We start from the raw sequence: 19,357 nt of genomic DNA, 5'->3' as shown, positions 1-19,357 counted from the left end.
GGGTCCGTTGAAAACTCGAAAAAATGCACCGTTGTTCATCCACGTCCGTGATCCGTGTTTCCTGTCCGTCCAAAAAATATGACCTGTCCGGTTCACGGACCAATTCAAGTCAATGGGTCCATGAAAAAACACGGATGCACACAAGATTGTCATCCGCGTCCGTGATCCGTGTCCGTGGCTACTTTCACACAGACGGATCCGAAGATCCGTCTGCATAAAAGCTTTTTCAGATCTGAGTTTTCACTTCGTGAAAACTCAGATCCGACAGTATATTCTAACACAGAGGCGTTCCCATAATGATGGGGACGCTTCAAGTTAGAATATACTACGAACTGTGTACATGACGCACCTGAGGGGTTAATTGTGCATATCATAGCCCCCTGTAAAAGATCAGGTGCTGCCAGGCAGGAGGGGGCAGACCCCCCTCCCTCCCTAATTTTAAATTCATTGGTGGCCAGTGTGGCCCTCCCTCCCCTGTATTTAATTCATTGGTGGCCAGTGCGGCCCCCCCTCCCTCCCCAGTATTTAATTCATTGGTGGCCAGTGCGGCCCCCCCTCCCTAGTATTTAATTCATTGGTGGCCAGTGCGGCCTCCCCTCTCCCCCCCTCCTAATTAAAATCCCCCCCATCATTGGTGGCAGCAGAGAGTTCCGATCGGAGTCCCAGTTTAATCACTGGGACTCCGATCGGTAACCATGGCAACCAGGACGCTACTGCAGTCCTGGCTGCCATGGTTACTTAGCAATTTTAGAAGCATTATACTTACCTGCGAGGTCTGTGACCGGCTGGGCGCTCCTCCTACTGGTAAGTGACAGGTCTGTGCTATAAGCAATGAGCCACACAGACCTTTCACTTACCAGTAGGAGGAGCGCCCGGGCATCGCAGGTAAGTATAATGCTTCTAAAATTGCTAAGTAACCATGGCAGCCAGGACTGCAGTAGCGTCCTGGTTGCCATGGTTACCGATCGGAGTCCCAGCGATTAAACTGGGACTCCGATCGGAACTCTCCGCTGCCACCAATGATGGGGGGGGATTTTAATTAGGAGGGGGGGAGAGGTGAGGTCACACTGGCCACCAATGAATTAAATACTGGGGAGGGAGGGGGGCCGCACTGGCCACCAATGAATTAAATACAGGGGAGGGAGGGAGGGAGGGAGGGAGGGGGGCCGCCCTGGCCACCAATGAATTAAATACTGGGGAGGGAGGGAGGGGGGCCGCACTGGTCACCAATGAATTTAAAACTGGGGAGGGAGGGGGGTCTGCCCCCTGCTGCCTGGCAGCACCTGATCTCTTACAGGGGGCTATGATACGCACAATTAACCCTTCAGGTGCGGCGCCTGAGGGGTTAATTGTGCTGATCACAGCCCCCTGTAAGAGATCGGGTGCTGCCAGGCAGCAGGGGGCAGTCATGTACACAGTTCTTAGTATATTCTAACTTGAAGCGTCCCCATCACTATGGGAACGCCTCTGTGTTAGAATATACTGTCGGATATGAGTTTTCACAATATAACTCAAATCCGATGGTATATTTTAACATAGAGGCGTTCCCATGGTGATGGGGACGCTTCAAGTTAAAATATACCATCGGATTGGAGAAAACTCCGATCCGATGGTATAATAGGGACTCCTGACTTTACATTGAAAGTCAATGGGGGGCGGATCTGTTTGCAATTGCACCATATTGTGTAAATGTCAAACGGATCCGTCCCCATTGACTTGCATTGTAAGTCAGGACGGATCCGTTTGGCTCCGCACGGCCAGGCGGACACCAAAACGACTTTTTTTTTTACTTTCCTTCATGTCCGTGGATCCTCCAAAAATCAAGGAAGACCCACGGAAGAATAAACGGTCACGGATCACGGGACTACGGAACCCGTTTTTGCAGACCGCAAAAAAAACTGTCGTGTGCATGAGGCCAAAGGCCTTTTACATGGGCCGATTTCAGCCCAGAACAATCAGCAATATAATAAATTGCTCAGGGCTTGTTGTGAAGGCCTTTCACATGAGCTGATTTCAGCCCAGAACGATCAGAAAGATGACAAATCGCTATGGGCTCGGGCCTTTTACTTCAGAACAATCAGCAATATAACAAATTGATTGGCACGTGTTTAAAAGGCCTTTTACATTTTTTTCAACCTAGAACAATCAGTGATAAACCAAATCAATCGGCGCTTATTTAAAATGCTCAAACTGTATGGGGCTGAAAGATCGTTAAAGTGGGTTGGCACATATCAAACACGGATGGCATATTGCTAGGATATGCCATCAATGACAGATAGGAACGGGTCCCACCCCTGGGACCTGCTTCTATCTCCAGAACGGGGCTCCTGAAGTAAATGTAGAGCAGTGCGCATACACCGCCACCCTCTATTCACCGCTATGGGACTTCCAAAAACATTGAAAATGCATTTTCAGAACTCCGATAGCAATGAATGGAGAAGAAGTTACTTATGCGCGTTGTGCTTTTCTTCAGAACTGTGCTCCCATTCTGGAGATAGGAGCAGGTCCCGGGGATATGACATCAGTGTCTGAGAAGGGCCAACTCCTTTAATACACACATTTGGTTTGTCTGTACAGTTTCCACATTGTTAGCAGCACATCCCCTGTTTACAATGGGAAATGTGCTGCCGACGCTGATGATTCTAGAGCTCGGATAAAAGATGCAATCCGCGTTTGCTCATTTTTCGTCCGATCGCTGCCATGTTTACATTTTGCAATGATTGGCAATTCGCATTCTTATGAATACCCTTTGACCCTATTATCAGCCAGTGTAAAGGGGACTTAAAGAGGTATTGCTATCTGGACAGTTATGGCATATTGATACGATATGCCATAAATATCTGATGGTTGCGGGTCCCCACCATAAATGGAGAGAAAGCTGTGGAGGCTGAGGACTATTTGTACTCGTCAAGACCAGTATGGCTCTTTTGGTTTCACTGCCCTTGTAGGTACCCTAGTACTAACAGTGGTGTTGTCCATAGCAAGCCTTGTTTTTTTTCAGCAAATGTGAACATGGATTTGCCTATTGTGAAGATTACTGAAAGTTTTCTGCCACTCATCTGAGCTGGAAAGTACAAGCATCATGGCGGAACAGAAGAATGCACTATAGTCCCCCAAAAGTGTATATTCAATGCAGAATATGGAACTGGTACCAACATAAGGTACATTCATCTTAGTAAATCAAGTCCAACCCATTGCTCTACATGTTTATTTCAGGACTTAAAGGGGCTGTCCTATTAATAATATTCTACAGTTTTCAAAAAGCACCTGGATCTGAATACTATTGTAATTGCATGTAAATAAAAATGTAATAAAGCCACTGAGTTATTCAATGAAATCTATCTGTATAGCGCCACCTGCTGTTTGCTCTTTTTCTAATTTCTCTGTCCTGTTTACGGAGATGGAAGCACATGCTCAGTTCCACACTTCAACTGCCACTTGCTGCACCAGACAGGATACATCCTCTGAGTAAGGACATGCTCCCTAATCTGCCAGCTTGAAATGAACTCAGAAACAGCATACCTTGATGTGCTACGCTGTTTAGTAGCTCTCATGCATGACAATGCAGTGTGCCGGAGTGCTCTACTATTTCCCGATTTCCCGGCAAGGAGGTGGTCGGAACTATGTCTCATCTCCTTAGTAACGGATAGATGAGACAACCCCTTTAACTAACATCATGCCAGGTACAGAGGGCACTTCTGCACAACTGGATAACACAGTGATGCCCGAAGTAGGAGCCCAATCCAGATATATACAAGAGCATAGGACATCAGAATTGGCGAAAGATTCATAGGTTGCCAAAAAGTAGAATCTGGGTGCAGTTACTGGCTATGGACACCTATGTCGTAGATAAAAGTGATTTTACATAGGTTAGAGGTTACAGTGAGAAAAAAGTTGTGTCAAGATGGTACTATGTTCCGACCCGTCTCCAGAGAATGTTTCCAACAGCGTCCCCTTTGTGCTGGCGTTGTGAAACGTCTCAGGGTTCGCTTCTCCATATTTTCTGGCAATGTGACAAAATCAGGCATTTTTGGGACTCAATTCATAGGGCTTTGTCGTCCATTTTCTCTTTCGCCATTCCAAACTCGCCAGGTTTTTTCTTATTGTTTCACTCGGATTTACCCAAGAGCTTATTCCGACGCTCCTGTTTGCGCCATCTGGTCATTGCAGCTAGATCTTGCATCCCGGTGAAGTGGAAATCCTCTGCTCCACCATCCACTGAATTGTGGATTCAAAAAGTGGAAGAGATCCGGAGAATGGAGGAACTAACGGCGTCCTTGAAGAGCAACAACAAAACTTTTGTTACGACTTGGACCCCTTGGTTTACCTTCCAAGATTCAGCCGAGTATCAATCCTTGCTTACCTGATGGTATCCTTTACGCCTAACCCTCCTCTTAAGTCTTCTTCAACTGGATATGTCCCCCCCCCCCCTTTGTGGTGTGTCTTGTCCCTTTGTCAGTTATATTGATGCTATTGGTATTATGCTAAGAATACTCTGTGATGTGGCACTTTTAGAGAGTGGCTTTTCTTATTGTTTTGTCGTGGTCTCTTTTATTTTTATTTTATTTTTTATTATTATTATGTTGCTCAGTCACTATCATGGATATCATATGCTATATATATTCAGATTCTATTGTCCGAATATCAATATGTTACTCATGTCTGTTTGCCGGACTGGTTTCGGCTGTGCCATTTTGTTATATGTGATCTAACATATTACAAGTCTTGTCATATTCTTGAAACTTATAAATAAAGAATAAATAAAAAAAAAAAGAAGTTGCACTAAGTTTTAGGCTTCATTCATTTTCAGACCCCCTGATATTCGTTTGTAGCCTGTTTCTAGTTTAAGACTTTTCTCATGTGGTCGTGTCAGTAATACTTACTGGATTCTGTGTGTCCAGGATGCTGCTGCAGACGGCTTGTGTACAACCTCCTCCCCTTCCCTGCTGCTATATCTAAAACTGAGAAATGGGAAGGGGAGTGCAGAGGATTGCTGCCAGAAACAGCAGCAGAGCTCTGACCAACTAATGTTGTGCAGCACCAGGTAAAGGACGCACACACACGCTGCAGAAGCAAAATGGTGGGACATTTTTTTTAGGAGGACTCTGTAGAAAGCAAATTAAAAAAAGTGCAAAGGTGTCCTTTATGTTTTAGTTCATCAGAAATCACAGGAGAGGAGAAAGACCAGTCCATCAATGGTTGAATCATCTTCTCAAGGTGTAGAGACAGTGTCACTCGACTGGTATAAATCCACCAGTTTCCCGGGTGCTGGGTACTCGTGGGCGTCTCGTTTCTCTCTACACAAGTGAATAAGGTCTCTAAAAGTCATTAGAATCTATTAGTCTCAAGGACGATGCAAATCTCATAATTATGAGGAAATAGTTTAAAAGGCTGGCAATCCTCAGCTAATGTAGCACTTTGTAAATGCTGACTGTGTCGGACAGAGTAACGACCTCCATTTATTATGGTAAACGGCAAGACTTCGGGGCACTTGACCACCGCTTCTCCCAACTCTGGTTTCTTCCGATTAATATGCTGAAATTCTTACTCTATGAGCAGAGGTGGAATCATAAAATGAGGTTTATAGTCGCCGACCATTTCCCTTAATAAGTGCTAAGTTTTCCGGTACCTGTCATGCTCCAGATGACGTGACCTCTCCAATGAGGCGTAACGAAGGGGGCTCTCGATGGTTGTAGTGCTATCAACATACGGAATACAGAAGAGGACGGGGAATAAATCTACCGCTGACCTCTGTTTGGTGAAGCGAAATGTGACGACTGCGGCTCTCAGAATAACACTGCATCATCAGTTTGTAGGATCTACATTTCAGGGTAATTAAGAAATTACATTTCTGAGAAACATGTAAAGTTATTGCTTTGCCATTTCTATATTTTTACTTTTTGCCTACATTATAGGAAAAAGAGATGCTGGGCACTGCCTTATCTAATGGGCTATCAGGGACTGGACAATGTATATTTCACAGCACATTCAGGGCCACAGGCCTATATATACAAGGAAATCAACTGCACACTAGACACCAAGATATGGGCATTGTAAATAAGAGAAGATTGATGCTGGGCAATAGATATGCAGTGCATCTGGAAAGTCTTCGCACCCTTTCACCGATTTCCCATTTCATGTTGCACCTTGTGCTAAAATAGACAAAAAAATAAATCAAGTTTTTCCCCATCACTCTGCACTCAATAACCCATAATTCCACAAAATGTAAGACATTTTTGCTAATTTATAAAAAAAATAAAAAAAATTTGCATGGGCATATATATTCAGATCCTTTAGTATGACTCTTGAAATTTTGGTCACCCATTTCTCTTGATCATCTTTGAGATGTTTCTACACCTTGACTGGAGTCACCTGAGGTCTCACAATGGACAATGTAGATCAGAGCAAAAACCAAGCAATGATAAGGGAAGAGCTGCTTGTAGAGCTCAGAGACAGGATTATGTGGAGGCACAGATCTGGAGAAGGGTATAATACATTTCTGCTGTACTGAAAGTTCCCAAGAACATAGTGTCCTCCGTAATTATTAAATGGAAGAAGCTTGGAACAACCAGGACTCTTCCTAGAGCTAGCTGCCCCACCATACTAAATAATCAGGGGAGAAGGGCCTTGGCAAGAGAGGTGACCAAGAACCCTCTGGTCGAGCTCCAAAGATTCTGTGTGTAGATGTGAGAAATTTCCAGAAGGTTAACCATCACTGCAGCATTCCACCAATATAGGCTTTATAACAGAGTGTGCAGAAAGAAGCCTCTCATCAGTAAAAGACACATGAAAGCACCTAAAGGACTCTCAGACTGTAAGAAACAAGATTTAATTTTTTGGCCTCAATTATAAGTGTCATGTTTGGAAGACACCAGGCACTGCTTATAACTTGCCCAATGTCATCCCTACAGTGAGGTACGGGGTGGCAGCATCAAGCTGTGGGGGTGTTTTTCAGCAGCTGGGGCCGGGAGACTGATCAGGTTTGAGGGAAAGAGGAATGGAGCAAAGTACAGAGATATTCTTAACGAAAATCTGATCCGGAGCACTCTGGACCTCAGACTGGGCCAAAGGTTCACATTCTAACAAGACAAAAACCCTAAACACACAAGCCAAGACAATCCAGGAGCAGCTTAGGGACAACTCTGTGAATGTCCTTGACTGACCCGGCCAGAGCCCTGACTTGAACCTCATGGAACATTTTTGGAGAGACCTGAAAATGGCTGTCCACCGATGGTCCCCATCCAACCAGGATCTGCAGAAAAGACTGGCAGAAATACCCCAAATCCAGGTGTGCAAACCTTGTGGCATCATCCTCTGGAGGCTTAATCGCTGCCAAAGGTGCTTCAACTAAGGGCTCTTTCACACTTGCGTTGTTCTTTTCCGGCATAGAGTTCCGTCGTCGGGGCTCTATGCCGGAAGAATCCTGATCAGGATTATCCCCATGCATTCTGAATGGTGAGAAATCCGTTCAGGATGCATCAGGATGTCTTCAGTTCAGGACCGGAACGTTTTTTGGCCGGAGAAAATACCGCAGCATGCTGCGCTTTTTGCTCCGGCCAAAAATCCGGAACACTTGCCGCAAGGCCGGATCCGGAATTAATGCCCATTGAAAGGCATTAATCCGGATCTGGCCTTAAGCTAAACGTCGTTTCCGGATCCGACGTTTAGCTCTTTTTCTGAATGGTTACCATGGCTTCCAGGACGCTAAAGTCCTGTTTGCCATGGTAAAGTGTAGTGGGGAGCGGGGGAGCAGTATACTTACCGTCCGTGCGGCTCCCGGGCGCTTCAGAGTGACGTCAGGGCGCCCCACGCGCATGGATGACGTGATCACATGGATCACGTCATCCATGCGCATGGGGCGCTCTGACGTCATTCTGGAGCGCCCCGGGAGCCGCACGGACTGTAAGTATACTGCTCGCCCGCTCCCCGCTCCTACTATGGCAACCAGGACATTAATAGCGTCCTGGGTGCCATAGTAACACTGAACGCATTTTGAAGACGGATCCGTCTTCAAATGCTTTCAGTTCACTTGCGGTGTTACGGATCCGGCGGGCACCTCCGGCAAATGGAGTGCACGACGGATCCGGACAACGCAAGTGTGAAAGAGGCCTTAGTCCTGATTCAAGATTTTAGGTTTTCCCTTTCAATAAATGAATTCTATAAAAGATTCCTGTTTTCACTTTCTCAGTGCAGATTTAGAGGGAAAAAAGTGAAAAAAGTGAAAGGGCCTGAAGACTTTCTGAATGCATGTATTACTGGATAAATCCGCACTGAGCACAGTATGTAGCAGGGTTGCACTGGGAATTAAAGTATAAATACTTTGTCGACACTTCACATTGTCACCATTTGCTGCTATCTTTGGAATAATATCAGTGATACCGTGCACTCTCTTAAATTAAGTGTAGTGCCTCCTGCTGAAAGATACCCGCAGTGTTGGAATCGACTTGTATTTACCTATTGATTGACTTCTTATTCTTCCGGGGTCTTTCTCTTTCTATGCGCAGTCCAGGATTTACACTATCGCAGATCTGGCGTCTCTGTTAAGGTATCGTGCCCCGGCCGGTGGCACGATTCCGTTTGTACAGGAGTTTGTGGCGCGCTCTCTCACGGAGCAGCAGTGACGTTACTTCTGCAACTACGGATAGTTGCAGATGGCAAAGTTCTTCCAACGCGTTTCGGACAGAACGCTGTCCTTCCTCAGGGAAGATTACCTGGCTATCTCTAGTGCCCTCCTTATATGCACTCGCTTTTTAACTCCTTGTCCTCCGCTATATAGTGTAATATATTTCCCCTAGTGCTGAAGGTTTATACCGTACTTTGTTTCACGTGCATATTCCTATTCAAAGGCAAATAATTATATCTCGGCATTTAAGCCACTAGGTACTAAGGTGTTCATGTTAAAAATCCATTTGGTTTCTGCTCTGGACATATTTTTGATAAAGTCACCTCCCTTTTTACTTTTCTTTATTATTTCTATCCCTCAAAAGGTTGAACCTGCAAAGTTTTCTTTGTGTTTTTCTTTATAGTGACGTGACAACGGGTGTCCCTCAAACTCCCTCTGAATGTTATACACATGTTCCCCCAATCTTTTCTTTAGTTGTCTTTTTGTACGGCCAATATATATATATTTTATTACAGGGGCATGTTATTGCGTATATTACTCCCCAACTGTTGCAGTTAATAAATTGCTTGATATTTTGCTTAAATGAGCTTTCCGTATTTATTATTTCCGTTTGGATTTTATTATTCCGCGACTTGATACATCCTACACATTTTTTTGCAAGGGTAGAATCCATTTAATTGACCCTCCACTCTACTCGATTTTTCACTTCCATTACTTATTGCTATATATTCATTTGTAGACGCTACCATGTTCCTTTATTTTTTGCCTTACGGTAAACAAATCTTGGTTCTGTAGGGATCAATTCGCCAATTATTTTGTCCTCTTTCAGGATGTCCCAATATTTCCTAACAATTTTTTTGAAATATAATGCTTGGCTGTTATATGGTATAATTATTGGGGGGATTAGTGCTTCCTCTTTTATTTTAGTTTTTTCCACCTCCCTCTCTTCTAAGAGCGTCTGCCTATTTAATTGTCCTATTTCTCTTTTACACTGTGTTAATTTTTCTCTATTATATCCTCTGGATTCAAACTTCTTTTGCATAAGTTCGCGCCTCTTTTATATTCTTCTCCTTCTGTACAGTTCCTTTTGATCCGTGTGAACTGGCTCCTAGGTATATTTTCCAGCCAGCGAGGTAAATGGCAACTTTCCATAGCAATGAAGCTATTTGCATCTGTGGGTTTGTTGAACGTTTTTGTGCAAATTTTGTCCCCTTCAATGTATATTGTTAGATCTAAAAAATGTACCTCTTTTTTTTCTGTAAGTGGGTGTAAACTTAAAAAACTCCTGTAATGTCTCTTCCCCCCCCTTCCCATATAAAAATTACATCATTGATAAAACGCCGCCATAGGACGAGGCTCGCCCAGAGTCCGCCATCTACATGAATGTATTGGTGCTCCCCCCATTCCACATATAGATTTGCGAACCTCGTCCCCATCTGGGTCCCACGTCTGGAGGTAAAAATTCCCATTGTACATAAAATAAATTCTCTGCAAAATAAACATGATACATTCCCCTAGGTACTCAACTTGTGCTTCTGGCATTTCGCCCTTCGTTTTTAGGAAGAACATCCTTTTTTGTTCTCGATGACAGTATACAGTGATTTGACGTCTAATGTGCCGATTATATAGTTCTCCTTCCATTTGATACCGCTTAAAATTTGCAACATGTGTTATAGACGAGCGCATATAAGGAGGGCACTAGAGATAGCCAGGTAATCTTCCATGAGGAAGGACAGCGTTCTGTCCGAAACGCGTTGGAGGAATTCTGGCATCTGCAACTATCCGTAGTTGCAAAAGTGACGTCACTGCTGCTTCGTTAAAGCGCGCGCCTCGAACTCCTGTACAAACTGAATCATGCCACCAGACGGGGCACGATCCATTAACAGAGACACCAGATCTGCCATAGTGTAAGTCCTGGACTGCGCATAGAAAGAGACAGACCCCGTCAGAATAAGAAGTCAACCAAAAGTTAAATACAAGTTAATTCCAACACTGCGGGTACCTTTCAGCAGGAGGCACTGCACTTAATATAAGAGAGTGCGCGGTATCACTAATATTATTCCAAAGTGTATATCAGCAGTTTTGTGCGGTTCTGCTGCGATACCACAGCCGTATATAGAGGAACAAGGGAGAAGCGCTAGTGGAACAACTACAGTATTTACATGACATATTTGCTGCTATCTGTAGTTGGGCTCGGAGATGGAAGCAAGGATGTTCATAAAGGGTTCAGGCCCAGGGATGAATGATGATAAAGGGCACCTCTCAGCACGATGGGGGTGACGCTGTCTGACCTGCAGCATCTGACGGCTGGTGACCGGTGTCTGCTGGGACAGCACATTTTTTTTGTAGTTCTTTGTGGGATGTGTGGCTACATCCTATGTACAGACATCACGGACGAGTGTCAGCTGCTGCAATCTATGAGCTCTGCTACGTGTTTGTGTGTTATGGTTCTTTGTAATGGTGCATGTGTGTGTCATGGATCTTCACTATGGTGCATGTGTGAGTCATAGATCTTCACTATGGTGCATGTGTGAGTCATAGATCTTCACTATGGTGCATGTGTGTGTCATGGATCTTCACTATGGTGCATGTGTGAGTCATGGATCTTCACTATGGTGCATGTGTGAGTCATGGATCTTCACTATGGTGCATGTGTGTGTCATGGATCTTCACTATGGTGCATGTGTGAGTCATGGATCTTCACTATGGTGCATGTGTGAGTCATAGATCTTCACTATGGTGCATGTGTGTGTCATGGATCTTCACTATGGTGCATGTGTGAGTCATGGATCTTCACTATGGTGCATGTGTGAGTCATAGATCTTCACTATGGTGCATGTGAGTCATGGATCTTCACTATGGTGCATGTGTGAGTCATGGATCTTCACTATGGTGCATGTGTGAGTCATGGATCTTCACTATGGTGCATGTGTGAGTCATGGATCTTCACTATGGTGCATGTGTGTGTCATGGATCTTCACTATGGTGCATGTGTGAGTCATGGATCTTCACTATGGTGCATGTGTGAGTCATGGATCTTCACTATGGTGCATGTGTGAGTCATGGATCTTCACTATGGTGCATGTGTGAGTCATGGATCTTCACTATGGTGCATGTGTGAGTCATGGATCTTCACTATGGTGCATGTGTGTGTCATGGATCTTCACTATGGTGCATGTGTGAGTCATGGATCTTCACTATGGTGCATGTGTGAGTCATGGATCTTCACTATGGTGCATGTGTGAGTCATGGATCTTCACTATGGTGCATGTGTGAGTCATGGATCTTCACTATGGTGCATGTGTGAGTCATGGATCTTCACTATGGTGCATGTGTGTGTCATGGATCTTCACTATGGTGCATGTGTGAGTCATGGATCTTCACTATGGTGCATGTGTGTGTCATGGATCTTCACTATGGTGCATGTGTGAGTCATGGATCTTCACTATGGTGCATGTGTGTGTCATGGATCTTCACTATGGTGCATGTGTGAGTCATGGATCTTCACTATGGTGCATGTGTGTGTCATAGATCTTCACTATGGTGCATGTGTGAGTCATGGATCTTCACTATGGTGCATGTGTGAGTCATGGATCTTCACTATGGTGCATGTGTGAGTCATGGATCTTCACTATGGTGCATGTGTGAGTCATGGATCTTCACTATGGTGCATGTGTGAGTCATAGATCTTCACTATGGTGCATGTGTGTGTCATGGATCTTCACTATGGTGCATGTGTGAGTCATGGATCTTCACTATGGTGCATGTGTGAGTCATGGATCTTCACTATGGTGCATGTGTGAGTCATGGATCTTCACTATGGTGCATGTGTGAGTCATGGATCTTCACTATGGTGCATGTGTGAGTCATAGATCTTCACTATGGTGCATGTGTGAGTCATGGATCTTCACTATGGTGCATGTGTGAGTCATGGATCTTCACTATGGTGCATGTGTGAGTCATGGATCTTCACTATGGTGCATGTGTGAGTCATGGATCTTCACTATGGTGCATGTGTGTGTCATGGATCTTCACTATGGTGCATGTGTGAGTCATGGATCTTCACTATGGTGCATGTGTGTGTCATGGATCTTCACTATGGTGCATGTGTGAGTCATGGATCTTCACTATGGTGCATGTGTGAGTCATGGATCTTCACTATGGTGCATGTGTGTGTCATGGATCTTCACTATGGTGCATGTGTGTGTCATGGATCTTCACTATGGTGCATGTGTGAGTCATGGATCTTCACTATGGTGCATGTGTGTGTCATGGATCTTCACTATGGTGCATGTGTGAGTCATGGATCTTCACTATGGTGCATGTGTGAGTCATGGATCTTCACTATGGTGCATGTGTGTGTCATGGATCTTCACTATGGTGCATGTGTGAGTCATGGATCTTCACTATGGTGCATGTGTGTGTCATGGATCTTCACTATGGTGCATGTGTGAGTCATGGATCTTCACTATGGTGCATGTGTGAGTCATGGATCTTCACTATGGTGCATGTGTGAGTCATGGATCTTCACTATGGTGCATGTGTGAGTCATGGATCTTCACTATGGTGCATGTGTGAGTCATGGATCTTCACTATGGTGCATGTGTGAGTCATGGATCTTCACTATGGTGCATGTGTGAGTCATGGATCTTCACTATGGTGCATGTGTGTGTCATGGATCTTCACTATGGTGCATGTGTGAGTCATGGATCTTCACTATGGTGCATGTGTGAGTCATGGATCTTCACTATGGTGCATGTGTGAGTCATGGATCTTCACTATGGTGCATGTGTGAGTCATGGATCTTCACTATGGTGCATGTGTGTGTCATGGATCTTCACTATGGTGCATGTGTGAGTCATGGATCTTCACTATGGTGCATGTGTGTGTCATGGATCTTCACTATGGTGCATGTGTGAGTCATGGATCTTCACTATGGTGCATGTGTGAGTCATGGATCTTCACTATGGTGCATGTGTGAGTCATGGATCTTCACTATGGTGCATGTGTGAGTCATGGATCTTCACTATGGTGCATGTGTGAGTCATGGATCTTCACTATGGTGCATGTGTGAGTCATGGATCTTCACTATGGTGCATGTGTGAGTCATGGATCTTCACTATGGTGCATGTGTGAGTCATGGATCTTCACTATGGTGCATGTGTGTGTCATGGATCTTCACTATGGTGCATGTGTGAGTCATGGATCTTCACTATGGTGCATGTGTGAGTCATGGATCTTCACTATGGTGCATGTGTGAGTCATGGATCTTCACTATGGTGCATGTGTGAGTCATGGATCTTCACTATGGTGCATGTGTGAGTCATGGATCTTCACTATGGTGCATGTGTGAGTCATGGATCTTCACTATGGTGCATGTGTGTGTCATGGATCTTCACTATGGTGCATGTGTGAGTCATGGATCTTCACTATGGTGCATGTGTGAGTCATGGATCTTCACTATGGTGCATGTGTGTGTCATGGATCTTCACTATGGTGCATGTGTGAGTCATGGATCTTCACTATGGTGCATGTGTGAGTCATGGATCTTCACTATGGTGCATGTGTGAGTCATGGATCTTCACTATGGTGCATGTGTGTGTCATAGATCTTCACTAGAGTTCTTGCCACATGTCTGAGTCAGTGGAGCTGAGAAGGCAGTGGGGGTGAGAGCCGTGGTAGAGCACAGGGACAAAGAGGTCAGAACATGTAAAAAGTTAAAAGTCTTGGGGGGTGTTCCCAATATGCAGTGGCTACAAAAAGTGGTCCAACTGGCAAACCGGCGGCAGGGCTCACTGTTGTGTCTGTGTGTGAAGAAAAAAAGTAGAAAACTTACTGTAGAAAAAAATGCTGCAATATCTGGTGCCATCATATATATTATCACTGCATTTAGCGAGGAGTGCTATAGTTTTTCTATGCTACACTATGGAGTCAGGATTCTATACCGCACCTAAGGAGAAATTGGCATATATCCACTGCTGAGGAAGTACCATTGTGCTGCTGATTAGACTTACATGGGTAAGGCTACTTTCACATTAGCATTAGCTAACAACCTGCCGGATCCGTACTAACGCTAGCCCATGTGTGACCCCGGAAGTCCGCTCTAGCCCCATTCACTATAAAGGGGACGGGCCGGAGGATCGGCTGCAGCATGGCAAACATGCCGAGGGGCGGTGGGACAAAAACTGTAGCATGCTGTTGGACAAACCTAACGCTAATGTGAAAGTAGCCTACGTTCAGAGGGTACTGCTATATATGTACCGACGGGTAACTAAAGACAAAGCACTGTATGTCAAACTAACATGTGTGTAGTCAGCTCACCACTCCTCTGTTTCCGTTTTCTAATCGAGAAAGCCAGTCGGATGACTAGCGAAACGTCTTCAAGAAATTAAAAAATCCAAAAAGTCCAGTTGCTCCGACTTATCACTACTTATATACGTCTAAGGCTTTGTTCACATCACTGCTACTATTTTCGGTTCTTCTGCTCTGTTAGAGGAACTGACATGAACCTAACAGATCCCACTGACCATAAAGGGATCCGTTCAGTTTCTGTTCGGGAAAACATATGCATGTTATTTTTGACAATTTCTGTGACGGAGCCTCCAATGAAGATGTGAACACAGCCTTAGTTGTTCACGCGAGCAAGGAGAAACACCCAAAATACAGCTCAGAAAATATAATATAATATAAAACAAAATGTAACTTGGAAAATTGTAAAATCCAACATGGAACAAAAGTATTACGTTTTTTTTACATTTCGGCAGCTTTCCTTACTGGATCTGGATAAATAATACCGCCGAGGAGGACCAAAGCCAATTGTTCGTCAATGAATTACTGCCAGGATTTCTGCTGCAGGGGGAGAAAAGCAATTAAGAAACGTTCAGATTAAAGCATAAAAATGAAATTAATTGTATCTGTTCAGTGTCAATACAGACGTGTACTTCCAGGCGGTGACAATTCCTTATGGAGAGCAGCGAACGTGGCTCCAGGGCTGAGGGAGCCTTCCCTTCATAACAAGAACTGGTGACCCCCACACACCTTTGCCATGCAGTGCATCCTTTCTAGTCTCCTGACCTGCGGTGGTGGGAATTCAGCTGAGGTTCGGGCCCCCTCAAACCTATTAAAATTAATGAAGTTGGCTCTGCTTGATAATTTCAGAGAGATGAAATCCCAAATTATTAAGAGGATTTAGATGTTCCTGGGGTCAACCATTGAAAGCCTAATCATTCCAGGGCCAAAGGAAAGAAATGTTAATTATTGTGCTCCAATAAACGGCGTGTTGTAAATGACAGTAATATTCTTTAGAAGGAAACGGCTCTGTGGTAATAATACAGAGCAGGAACAGCGACACGGGGAGAGAAAGAGATCCTAAAATCCTGTCGTACCGCATTGTTGCTTTATAATGTAGCTAACCTACAGTAGCTATGGCAATGGATTTCAAACGTGAGTTTACCCATTAATATATTAATATTGTTTCACCAAATTATCAAAATAAGCACATTATACTGCAAAGCAGAAATCATAATTCTGCTGGTTGTTATAGGACACAGCTGGCAAGATTGGTGACAGATCACCTGACCTACTATAATGCAGAGTGAAAGTTATTTATTTTCTTAACCACAATTTTGTATAAATTGTATAATTGATAAACCAGGGAAAACATAGAAGTTTCAACTGTGAAGAATACAGAACAGTGAGTGCAGCTCTGGAGAATAATACAGGATGTAATACAGGATCAGTACAGAATAAGTAATGTAATGTATGTACACAGTGATTGCACCAGCAGAATAGTGAGTGCAGCTCTGGAGTATAATACAGGATGTAACTCAGGATCAGTACAGGATAAGTAATGTAATGTATGTACACAGTGACTGCACCAGCAGAATAGTGAGTGCAGCTCTGGAGTATAATACAGGATATAACTCAGGATCAGTACAGAATAAGTAATGTAATGTATGTACACAGTGACTGCACCAGCAGAATAGTGAGTGCAGCTCTGGAGTATAATACAGGATGTAACTCAGGATCAGTACAGGATAAGTAATGTAATGTATGTACACAGGGACTCTACCAGCAGAATAGTGAGTGCAGCTCTGGAGTATAATACAGGATGTAACTCAGGATCAGTACAGGATAAGTAATGTAATGTATGTACACAGTGACTCCACCAGCAGAATAGTGAGTGCAGCTCTGGAGTATAATACAGGATGTAACTCAGGATCAGTACAGGATAAGTAATGTAATGTATGTACACAGGGACTCTACCAGCAGAATAGTGAGTGCAGCTCTGGAGTATAATACAGGATGTAACTCAGGATCAGTACAGGATAAGTAATGTAATGTATGTACACAGTGACTCCACCAGCAGAATAGTGAGTGCAGCTCTGGAGTATAATACAGGATGTAACTCAGGATCAGTACAGGATAAGTAATGTAATGTATGTACACAGTGACTCCACCAGCAGAATAGTGAGTGCAGCTCTGGAGTATAATACAGGATGTAACTCCGGATTAGTACAGGATAAGTAATGTAATGTATGTACACAGGGACTCTACCAGCAGAATAGTGAGTGCAGCTCTGGAGTATAATACAGGATGTAACTCAGGATCAGTACAGGATAAGTAATGTAATGTATGTACACAGTGAATCCACTAGCAGAATAGTGAGTGTAGCTCTGGAGAATAATACAGGATGTAACTCAGGATCGGTAGAAGATAAGTAATGTATGTACAAAGAGAGTCCTCCAGCAGAATAGTGACTGCAACTCTGAAGTATAAAACATGATGCAACACAGGATAAGTACAGGATAAGTAATGTAATGTATGTACACAGTGACTCCACTAGCAGAATAGTGAGTGCAGCTCTGCAGTATAATATAGGATGTAACTCAGGATCAGTACAGGATAAGTAATGTATGTACACAGTGACTCCACCAGCAGAATAGTGAGTGCAGCTCTGCAGTATAATATAGGATGTAACTCAGGATCAGTACAAGATAAGTAATGTAATGTATGTACACAGTGACTCCACCAGCAGAATAGTACATGCTGTCCTTGGATCAGGCAAAAGTGTTTGATCGCATTGACCAGTAGTTCTGGTTGGTCCTTCTGAGATATGGCCTGCCGGTGGGGAAGGGGGGGGAGGGGATTTGTTGAATGGCTTAGACTTTGTATGCAGGGGGAGAGAGTTTCACGCTTGTTAACAGTTGTATTGGCCACCTTTTTGAGGTGGGATCTGTGGTTCACCAGGGTTGTCCTTTGAGCCCGTGATTGATCCCTTGCTTAGAAGGGTTGATCGTGGGCCATTGATGGGTGTCGGGATGGACCAGACAGCTCCGAAGACCACACTGAGGGTGGTGGCGTATGCTGATGATGTAACTATCTTTGTGTCTTCGAGAGGGGAGGCAGAGGGGTTGCTGTTGGAGGTAGAACGCTACTCAGTCATCTGGGTCCAAGATCAAATGGGATAAGTGTGAGAGTCTCTGGCTGGGGGGAGGGGGAGAAGATCCTGGTTTTGATCTCCTGGACACCCTTCCAGAGCCCCCGGAGTCTACAAAAGTCCTCGGCATTGAATTTGGCCAGGGGGATTAACCCCATCAAAATTGGGATAGCAGGATTAACATTGCCGCTCAGAGGGTGGACCAGTGGAAGGGTTGGTCTTTGACCCTCAGGGAAAGGGTCAACATTATCAAAACCTACCTGAGCCCTTTGCTGTTATATCTAGGCAGTGTGTGCGTCTTGCCAGAACCTTTCTGGACTCGGGTCTACAGTTTGTTCTTCAAGATGTTATAGGGAAATAGACTGAACCTTGTCAAGAGGCAGGTTACTTACTGTACAAGGAGACTAGGAGAGTTAGGTATGGTCAACCCTGTGGTGTTCCTTGTGAACACCTTTATTAAGATTAATCTCGCAAGCCTCTGGAGAGAGAGGGCTCCTCCGTGGGTAATCTCCTGTCATGGATTGTTTCGGCCTATCTTCCAGAAGTGGGAGACAGTGGGCAAGTGAAGGATCTCCGCACACCACATGAGCATCTCCCGGCTTATGCTGCCCTGGTTCTGAAGGTATTATGTTAGTGGGGTCTGGGGATGTGGGAAATCAGGACTCAGTCAAGGAAACTCCTTGACCAGAGGGTTCTGTTGACCCATTTTGGGATCTGAGGGTCTGGTTACAGCTTTTGAATTCCATCAGGAAATGTAGGAGCTCTGAGGACACGGGGTGTACCCGGGAGGAGTACGTGGGTGTGCTAGAGAGCATGGACCACTTCCTGCTTCATTGTCCCTTTAACAAAAAGGTTTATACTAGGGTGGGGTCCTCCATCGGCTGCCCTAGGCTGGTCACTCATTCCAATGCGGAATGGGCCTATGGAGCATTCAGACACCTGGGTGGCAGGATCATTCTTGGAGACCTGGTGAAGGTGCGCTCTCTGGAGTATGAGGGGTTGGTGGCAGGTATAGCCTCTCTCCTCTGGAGGGGTTTTGCCTTTGGGGTACCCTAGCATGTTGTCTCCCTTCCTGGTGGTGGGCTGATGCTGACACTCTAAATTTTTGTTGAGGACATAGGGCTTGCAGGCGCTGAAATTGGGCTTTAGTGGTTGTGTGTGACTGAAAAGCCTCGCTATGGTTGGTATGGATGGTCTGCCATGTATTCTAGTTTATATGTCTATATGTATATTTGTATATATTGGTATGTAGTGTATATATATTTATGTTTGTATAGTGATATATATATATTTTA

The sequence above is a fragment of the Bufo bufo genome, chromosome 6 (assembly GCF_905171765.1).
Source record: "Bufo bufo chromosome 6, aBufBuf1.1, whole genome shotgun sequence".
Classification (NCBI taxonomy): domain Eukaryota; kingdom Metazoa; phylum Chordata; class Amphibia; order Anura; family Bufonidae; genus Bufo; species Bufo bufo.
The sequence above is the reverse complement of the archived record's forward strand: the minus strand, read 5'-3'. Positions refer to the sequence as shown.